The sequence below is a fragment of the Chelon labrosus genome (assembly GCF_963514085.1).
Source record: "Chelon labrosus genome assembly, chromosome: 1".
Classification (NCBI taxonomy): Eukaryota; Metazoa; Chordata; class Actinopteri; order Mugiliformes; family Mugilidae; genus Chelon; species Chelon labrosus.
The window spans coordinates 35009562-35019419 of record NC_140337.1 but is presented as its reverse complement, the minus strand read 5'-3'; the positions used below and the strand labels follow the sequence as shown (position 1 = coordinate 35019419).

The 9858-nt window shown below is 42.9% G+C and overlaps 1 long non-coding RNA gene across 2 annotated transcripts; it reads right to left on the bottom strand.

Annotated features, from left to right (window-relative positions):
* Nucleotides 1-7330: 7330 nt before the first annotated feature.
* LOC311494098 lies at nucleotides 7331-8717 on the bottom strand. Of its 2 annotated transcripts, XR_014699264.1 has the most exons (4): nucleotides 8599-8717; nucleotides 8284-8492; nucleotides 8072-8182; nucleotides 7331-7878 (listed from the first exon to the last, which is right to left on the bottom strand). It is a non-coding gene; the product is annotated as an uncharacterized lncRNA (long non-coding RNA). The 2 variants fall into 2 exon arrangements; XR_014699265.1 differs by having other exon boundaries at nucleotides 8284-8711.
* Between the last annotated feature and the right edge of the window lie 1141 nt (nucleotides 8718-9858).

Here is a 9858-nt window from a genome sequence, read left to right as displayed (position 1 = left end):
TCCAGCCTTGACACCTACAGTCCTGTAAGAATTTGGCTTTCAACCACCCTTTCTTGGCCCATGGTGCGCAACATAATGTGAGTTTTTGTGCCCGGTAAATTCAACTTCTTCATGCAGCTGATGGTACAAAAGGTTGCTGTACTTCCAGGGTCTAAGAAGGCATACGTCTGCAGCACCTTATCTCCTTTCACAGACTTCAACTGTACTGGGATGATGGAAAGAGTACAGTCTTGGTCTCCGGCCCCAGTACAACCACCTGCTTGCAGGGAGACAAGTGCACTACTCACTGGTGTTTCCTGATGTTTGCTGCCTTTGTCTTTATTGTGGATATGCAGAATAGTTGGGTGCTTTAGATTACATTCATCACATGACAGCCGATTTCTGCATTCCTTGCTCATGTGGCCAACCTTCAAACATCCAAAACAGATTCCTTTACCTCTCAGGAACTCGATTTTCTCCCTTTGAGAAATTTTCTTCAGTTTTGAACATTTGGATAATAGATGGAGCTCTTCACAATAAAGACAGGCTTCTGGTGACAGCTCCTTTGATGTTATGGGCTCCCTTTGCATTTTGTACATTGTTGACTTAGGAGGTACAGTGTGGTTGGTAGCTGCAATGGTTGTTGCAAAGCTGCTTCCTTTAATGTTGCTCCTGGTTAGCGGCTTGCCCCTGTTAACAGGCTTTGTTAATGTGCTTGGCCGTGGATCTGAAATATCACCGAAGAGTGGATGAGACAAGATCTTAACTTGATTCTCCAAAAAGTTCACCATATCAGGAAATGTAGCTCTGTAGCCTCGTCGTTCTTGAATGTCACAGGCTGTAGATCTCCATCTTTCCCTTAGCTTGTACGGCCACTTCATAATAACATTCCTCATGTTGGATGGGATATTCAACTCCTCCATGTAGTGTATCTCGGTCATAGCGTTGCAACATCCTCTGAGGAACAGAGCAAATTCATTCAGTGCCTGAACATCCTCTGCCTTAACAACGGGCCAAGCAAACACCTTGTCCATGTAGGCTGTTGCTATCTTGTACTCGTTACCAAAGTGTTCTTTCAAAAGACCTTTTGCTCTTTGATAACCTTGTTGTGGTGTCATATGAAGACAACTTCTCACCAGCTCTCTGGGCTGCCCCCTGGTATATTGCTCTAGGAAATACAAACAGTCTTGATAACTGCTGGTCTTCTCTTCGACGCAATGTTCAAAAGTCCTAAAAAATGAAGTACACTGCAATGGATCACCATCAAAAATTGGTATTTGTCTTTGTGGCAAAGTGACTGACATTTGCTGTTGTACAAGCATGGTAGTGATTTCATTTTGCTTTTGCATAACTCCACAAATGATGTCGTGCTCAGCTGTATTTTGCAGTGGTGAATGTCCATTTTGAAACCTGGGCAGTTGTTGCTCCTGTGCAGCTACTGACCTGAGGGGTGCACCAGTAGAGGCTATGAGAATATTTTGAGGTTGGTGCTTTAATGTACTTGTATGGAACATTTCAGTGTTTGGCTGCAACTGTGACCTGAGTGTGTTATCCATTCCAATTGAGGCTCCATGTTGGATTTGGTCCTGTGGTTGTGTTTGCACATTCACCTTTGGTTGCACATCTTGCTTAGATAAGACAGGTGGCGCTGTTGAGCCTTGATCCAAAGCCAGGATTTTTCCTTTTGGTACAAATTCATTTGCATTTGGGTTGAATTCCAGTTTTTGCTCTTTAAGTCCTTTGCTTATGTATGAGTTCATTCCATTTGAACTGGACTTTCCTCCAACATCACTGCCTTCCAGCACAGAGTCTTGCAGCAGCAGCAGCTATTTGTGCATCAATGTCCAGCTGCTCCTTAATTTTCCTCAGTTTGTCACTTTCCTGTCTGAGTTTCTCCTCTTGTGCTTCCAGTTCATGTCTCCTTTGCAGAGCAACAGCTTTCTCCATTAAAGCTGCTTTCTCAGCCTTTGCCTTTAAGCGTGCAGATGAAGTACTAGATGTGGCTGATCTAGAATGACTTCTCCTGCTTGACCTCTTACTTGGCACATTAGACACGCTGTCCTCAGGATTAATATCATATTGACACTCAGACTTTGCATTTTTATCAACACCATCATCATTTTGATCAGTATCATTTTTATCAACATCACCATCATTTTCATCAACATTGCCATCATCATCATTAGACATTCCATTCCCTTTCAACCATGTTGATATTTCTTCAACAAACGCATCATTGTTGGACCTTTTGGACTGAAACCATGTTTCTTGTTTTCTCTGCTCCTCCTCTGGGAGAGAAAATTCAGTGAGCAATGTGTTATGACACTCAGAGGCCTTTTGACATAGTTGTTTGAACCTTTTAAGATTATGTTGAACAGCAAAGACATTTTCCTTAGACACCAAGAGAGTTTTGATATGTGTCTTTAATTTGCTTGCATGTGCAAAATGGTCTTTCCTTTCCTTTTGGAGTCGTTCAATCACAAACATGATTCCTTTAAGAGTAGGTTTCCTTGTTCTTGTTTCCGAGGCATCACTTTTCACAGTCGAGTCGGTTTCAGGATTAACACATTGCATTTCATTCATTTTTGACCGGAGCGTACTGGCGCTTTAAAGTGTAGACGCTTCAGAGTGCTGCGCTATGTTGCCGGCCTGTATGCGCACGCCGTGCGCACTTTATCCATATGACTCAATCACAGTCACACAACGAGAACTATTATCTTTTTCCTTCAATGTCCATGAATTCACAAGTCATCAGTGAATAAAGTCTTGAATGAGAAACATCAAAGCGGCCGACTGCCGTATTAGCGCCATGCTGTTCCAAACGAGCAAAACAAGCATCCGTACAGGTGAGTGTACTAACCGGACCTCCCAGGTGTTACTCCGTGCCCATAAACGTTTCCTTCCTTTCGGGATGACGGTGATGGAATTGATGCGTCCCAAGATGTTATCCAGAAGAAGCTCCAAGTCTCCGGGTAGGATCGGGTTTTTACTTGTATAGCGACTATCCTGTCCTCCTTTAGTCACTGGTGAATGGGTGTGGGAGACTGTTTTTGACGCGCTCTTAATGACTCTCGCTTTTCCATGTTTGGGTGATGTTCCCATTTAATCCAAGTTACAACAAAAACGTAATCATACAGATGCAAAGAAAATAACTGATGTGATGCTATTGGAAACAAAAGAAACTGAGGTGAGTGAGCCATGCAAGCGGTAAAAACCGCATGATCTTCCAACCCATTTCCCCTATGGCCCTCTGACCCCGTGCTTACAAAGAAAACGTCATACTGCCACCTGTGGAGACCTGACATAACCCACGAAACAAACAAATAAACAGATGTGGCTCCTACACATACAATATTTGAAAATAGGCCACATTTTCTGTAATACTTGTGCTTTCATTTTGATGCTTGAACACTGAAGTGGCCCCCCACTGAGATGACAGAACCAGCAGTGGTCCCCGGATCATTTGAGTTTGAGACCCCTCCTCTACAGGCAGGGAGGGAGCTTAACCACACACAGACACATGACTCATTTTTCATAACACTGCTTTATTACTGTTTAACAGAAACATATCACAAGCACCAGACTTCATCACCGATCAACTTCCATGATTGTCTCCTTCTTCCTTTTATAAAGGTAAAATGCATGAAACAAAAACAATACTCTGCCCCCTAGTGGCGAGAATGAATACATACATTAACAAAAAGAAATGTAAGCAGGACATTAATGATGTAGCATCTATAAGAACACAGAAATCCATACATGAAGCATATCAACATGACACAGACAACGGATCCTTCACACTGTTTCTACTGGTTTCTATTAATCCCCAGTAATCATCATCCATTGTGTCTTTGTTGTGTAAATACTCAGTAACAGCTGATCTCTACCTGAGGATCAGTTTGATGAGGAAATGTTCATTTAGTAACAGGCACATTAGAACAAGCCTAATGTTGAAACAAATACACTAACACTGTGATGATGATGATGATGATGATGATGATGACAGACTTGAGCTTCCACTGAGTCCTTCCTCTGTGGATACAGTCCTGCTGTTTGCTGAGTGTTGCAGGTCAGCTGCTACAGTGGGTTGCTCATGTCTGCTGGATGTCCAGCATTGTTAACTCCTGTCTGTCCTCAAGAAACAGCAGCAGGACACTCAGAGTTCAGCTGGAAACTGATCTGAGACATTTAAAGCTACTGAGGATCAGCTGATTGTTCAGGAGGAGGCTGCTATGGATCAGGATTCAAATGATGTCTACGCCAACAACAGACCAACTATCAGACCAACTATCAGACCAACAGGTGTGTCCTTGTGTCCTCTGTTCCTGACTCCTCCGTCCTCCTTGTGTCCATCTGTGTGACAGAAGCAACAGAATCAGGTGTGAGGTGTGAGGTGGCTGATGAGTGAAGAACAAACTGCTGTCAGACATTATCTACTGCACTCTGATCACATCACTCAGACCAGCTGTTTTCTAGAAAGTCTCATCAACAACATCTTTCTAAAAGTCAAACATCTGATCTGAGATCTTTCTCTCTCACATCAACAACCAGGAAGCAGCTTCAACTCTGATCAGAGACAAAGACACAAACTCAACTCTACTCACTCACCTGGTGGAACTACTTCCAGTCTGATGGTGCTCCTCTTCTGGTTTGTTTTATTCTGAACAACACTACACTCGTATGTTCCTCTGTCCTCTATCGTCACATTGTTCAGAATCAGAGACACGTCTCCATCCTTCATCTGTCTGTCCTGTAGATCCACTCGGTTCTTATAAGATGGATGCTGGCGTGCTGGATCTAACTGATCATCACGATATATAAGAACATATTCATCTTCCTTCAGGTCAGTTCTTCTCCACTCTACAACTATGACAGGATCATTGTTCAGAGCTTTACATGGTAGAGAGACAGTCTGTCCAGGTTCAGCTGGTTTGATTGTCTCTCCTGAAGGAAACAAGACAGAGCAGAATGTTTGATGGTGATTCAGTTAATCAGACTTTTGAATAAACCACTTTCAATAAATCAGTTCAATAGAGAAGGCTTCAGAATGTTTGCTGAGAGGAGGATGAACAAATGAACAAACTAAATGAATAGAACCAAGAGAAATCATGAGCTGGTAGATTCAAGTAAAACAATAAGTTGATGGAAGAAGATCCAACAAGGATTGATGATGCAGCAAACACATGGAGCTGCTCTGACCTCTGACCTCCATCATCAGACTGACTTCCTCTGAGGAACTGAGACAGGATCACTGACTCCAATCAGCTGGGCATCCTCAGCTAGTATCACTACTGCTTATACTACAGTACTTGTCTGCACACAACATATAGAGACACAGATACAGGCTCTGGTCAGTGACCATCCACTTTTCTAACCTGGTACCATTATCCTACACCATGGAGAACCATGCTGTGATTGTCTGGGCTACTTTAACCCTCCTGTTGTCTTCCAGGCTAAACTGGACCTGGTTATATTTAGTACTGCTACAGGTCACAACACACACACATTCTCTCTGTTCTTCAAAGAAGGAGTTTTTCTAATTCTACTTGTTTGTTCTCTTCTTTATGAACAATGACATCAGTCAGTTTAGACCTGAGGGTCCTGACTAATGTCTGACATGTACCAGTGAGTGGTTCTCCCTAATAACTCATCATTTCATGTAGATGAGGTTGATTTTCATAAATACAGGAGTAAAAGAAGTTTCAGACTTGGTCATGACTTGGAATGAAGTTGTCTAAAACTATGTAACACAGAATGATGGGATCATTTTACACATGATGTTTTCTAAGCAGTTAAAAGAGACGGTGAGCAGTAAACAGGAAGACAAGACGAAGGATAAACTAAAGAGCATTAGAGGAAATAACAGAGAGGAAGCTGATGTAGTAAAATGATGACTACTAATGTTGGAGCTGCTGTAGAACATGTGGTTGATCAGATCTTCTAGATCCAGTCAGACTCTACGTTGTCTCCTGAACATGTCAGAGCTAAAGACGCTTTGGTTTCAACTCACCAGCAGAGACAGACAGGACGACGCTCAGTAAAGTCATGCAGAGACACGCTGATGTTCCAGCAGCCATCTTGTCTTCTTCTTCCTCCTCTGTTTACCTGACTTCAATCTATCAACCTGACTAGATCACATTCAGTGGAAGGTTGAGATAAAACTGAAATAAAACTGAAATAAAGCTCAAAGTCTCTGACGGTGACGACTCGTCTGTCTTTCAGCCGCTAGCGCTCTATAAACCAGGAAGGTGGAGCGATGGAGGGATGGGCGATAACCAAACCATAAAGAACTGAGCAACTACAAACAGAAAGTAAAGAGACTAAATATTTCACATTTCTATATTGATGAATAAACGCCTAGCTTCCTACAGTGTTGGAGTTTCCTTCATACGTTGCTGTTGTGGTTGTTGCATCATGTTCCAGGTCAGCGTCGCCAACTCCTCAGTAAGGAAAGTGGCTATTGGCTGTCCTAAAAGACGCTAGATGACGTAATTTGCATAATTTGTCATTTGGATGTAATTGTGATGGACGCTGTAAGAGTAAAAAAAAAACCTAAATATGTTTAGAACTACAAATGAACATTCTTCTGCTGGTTCTTGGTTGTTTTTTCATTTTTTATTTTTTGCCTAGCCACACAAAACTAACTTTGTCCTGTATTATTAACGCTCCTCCTTTATCCGGCTTGGTATTGGCTGTGTGACTCAAAAGAAACGGTTTTAACAATCTAAATGGATTATTATTTTATTACTTATTTTAGTGTGACAGTGAAGAATTACATTTACATTTACACCCCCTTCTGTAGACCAGGGCGCGATCAGCGGCAGCTTTGCGCATGCGCCATTCATTTGCAGTCTGGACGCTGAGTGGCGTGGGTCTCCCTCTCTGCTCTGACTGCTGCAGCGGGGGCTACTGTGAGACTGACCGCCTGTGAGTGCTTTGGGACAGGGGAGGGGCTCACGGCAGCACCCGCTGCTTGTTGAGGACAGTAACTGAACCGATATGTGCTTTCACATCAGAGTCTCCAAGAACCAGAAAAAGTCGCTAGACTTGTCGCTAGTCGCTTTTGACGAAAAAAAGTCACCAAGAGGATTTGAAAGTCGCTGGATTTAGCGACAAAGTCACCAAGTTGGCAACACTGTTCCAGGTTTCTGTCACATGACATCTCTAGCAGAAATCAAACATGTCCAGACAAACAGCACCGACTAGTCTTCAGAGGAGAGTGCGCATGCGTCTGTTGTGCTGCAGCCTTTCTACTAAATCACGTGATTTCGGAGGAACTGAGGACATTAGTTCCAGCTGATAGCGACTATACACCAGTTGGCACCTGATAAAAGTCAGACTGGATATATTTGTCTTGTTCTGGTGGTTTATTTGCTGACAGGAAAGGTAGCGCTCAGGTTCATTGTTATGGTCTAGATCAGACACATGAGAGACATCTACACTGACCAGCTCCAACAGAAAGCCAATCACATCTCCACGGACCAAATCCTGGATGTAGACTGTTCACTACACTGCCTTCAGAGATCCAGAGTCATCAGATCCAGAACTAATAGATTAAAAACCAGCTTCTGCCTAAGAGCTGCTGTCATGACCTGGCTAAGCTATGGCAGAACATAAAGGTTAACTGATTTATTTAAAAATCAACCCATAAGAATTACTGAGGTTTGAGTGTGAGTATCAGTGTGTCTGTTGATGTGTGCATGATAGTGTATGTGTATTGTTAAAAGGTGCTAACGTAAAGCAAACAGGCCAAAGCCAACAGAACAAAAACACATACCAGAGGAATCCAGGTCAAAGATCAGAGGGAGACTGAGGATCAGGAGTGCCAGGTCTTATAAGCTCAGGGAGACTGGCCAGGAGCTCCCAATTTCCCAAATTAAGACCCGCCCACTAAGGTACCTGGAGAGACAGACAAACAATAAGACAAGGGGAAAACACAAAACAGGCCCTAGTAGCAGGTGGATGTCACATTGCCAAACTGTATTTCATTGGTTTTCACCAGACAATAACAATAAACCTTCTTATTCTTCATACAGCACTGTCAGACAGGGTTGATGAATCGTACAGGTACAAACATACTTTCTATTTTTACCTCAGACTAGCAGCTCCACTCAGTAGCTCCGTTGGGCCTGACCACTGTGTGGCCTATTCTGTGGGACACTGTTTGGCGGTGACCCCTTCTGGTTCATTTCAGTCATGGCAACTGATGATGAAAAAAGGAATGTGGATTGTGAGGACTGTTGCTTCCAAGAGGGATGGAAGACTGTTGCCGTGCATAAAGAATTCAATGTAAAGAGACTTTACCTTTTGATCATGCAACCAGTGGTAAAGATGATTCATTTCATTCTATCTAGAGCCATAAACCAGCATCAGATTCAGCAGGTCCTGTTCAACATCCAGACTGAATCCAGAGATGTTGTCTCTGTGCTGGAGCCCAGTATCGTACATTTCCAGCACCACGTGAGATTGTTGTGGAAACTTAAGCCTTCATCTTCCTTCAGTACCAGTGGTGGCTGGTGATTAAACATTGTGGGGGGTACAAAACAATAAACACTATTCGAACATAAATGTTGCTGTCCTTTCCTTCAATGATTCTCTGATTGAAGTCGTCTCACGTACAAGTCTCTTTTCCATGGACAGCATGGCCAATGCATCCAGCCTCTCCTGGGTCATGGTGTTTCTGAGAAAAGTTTTTACTCTTTTCAAGGTTGAGAAGCACCTCTCAGCTTCTGCTGTGGTCAGGGGTGTGGTGATGATGGTCTTTAAAAGAGTGAAGACTTCTTCTAGATTGTTCTCCATAAGGAGCTGGAATAGGTCCACAGCACCAAAACAGGCTCATCCAGCACTGGGTATGCCTTGAAGGTGTTACACAGTGCATCTACAGGAGATGACCTGTGACGTTCCTCAAACATGTGCCCCTGCAACAAGGTGACACAGATAAGGTGGTCTGTGAAGGAGAAGCACTCCCTGGTGTGTCCCAGAATATCTAGAGAAAACATTTTATAGGTTGTAAAGAACTGAAAATGATCTTTTGTTGAATTTGTAGCATTGGGAGGTCATATTTATTTATTTACCTTTAATATGTCTCTGTTGCTTGTTCTCAGTAATGTGGCATCTGGATGAGGAAACTAGTCGTCAACATCCCCCCATGAAGAAGTCACTAGCTGACAGTTTGACTTTCAAACACAGTGACATTTGTAAATGTTTGTGTCCAACAGTGAAGTCCTGACCTGCAGCCAGATCATCAAGCAGTCGTTAGCTCTGAGCTCACCTTCAATCTGTTTGATTCTTTCTTTCTTGATGTGATTTGACATTTACAGCAGTGATTAGAAACAGTCCACGTGAACAGAACATCAGACTCTGCTTCTGGACGTGTCCCTCACAGACAAACTAAGAACTAATCAAAGTTGAAACAGGTCATCACTGACTTTCTTTAAAGAGACAGACATGAGAGAAATGATGTCAGACTGAAGTGAGAATCAGATCCAGGAAGAAGATATCTTACCGTGAACGAGGATCACAAACACCACCAACGTCTTCATCTTCCTGTCAAACTAAGGCTCACAGCAGCTGATCATCTACTGACTCTCTGACAACACTTCTCTGCAGCCACGTTTGTGAAGACAGTGTCAGCTTTCCTCTGACAGGTGAAGAGAGGGAGGGGCCAGGTGTGTCTCTCTCTACATTCAGCTTCACTCTGATACAGACGTTCAGTTTCCTCATACTTTCATACCTGTTGATAGAAAAGTTAACATGTTCTCTGATTCTTATATGACAATATTCACTTAACCACAGAGACGTCTACACCCACTTATGAGTCACGTGCACAGGAGTATAAATATAGATGTCACTGACAGATAGACAGAGCTCACTGTGTTA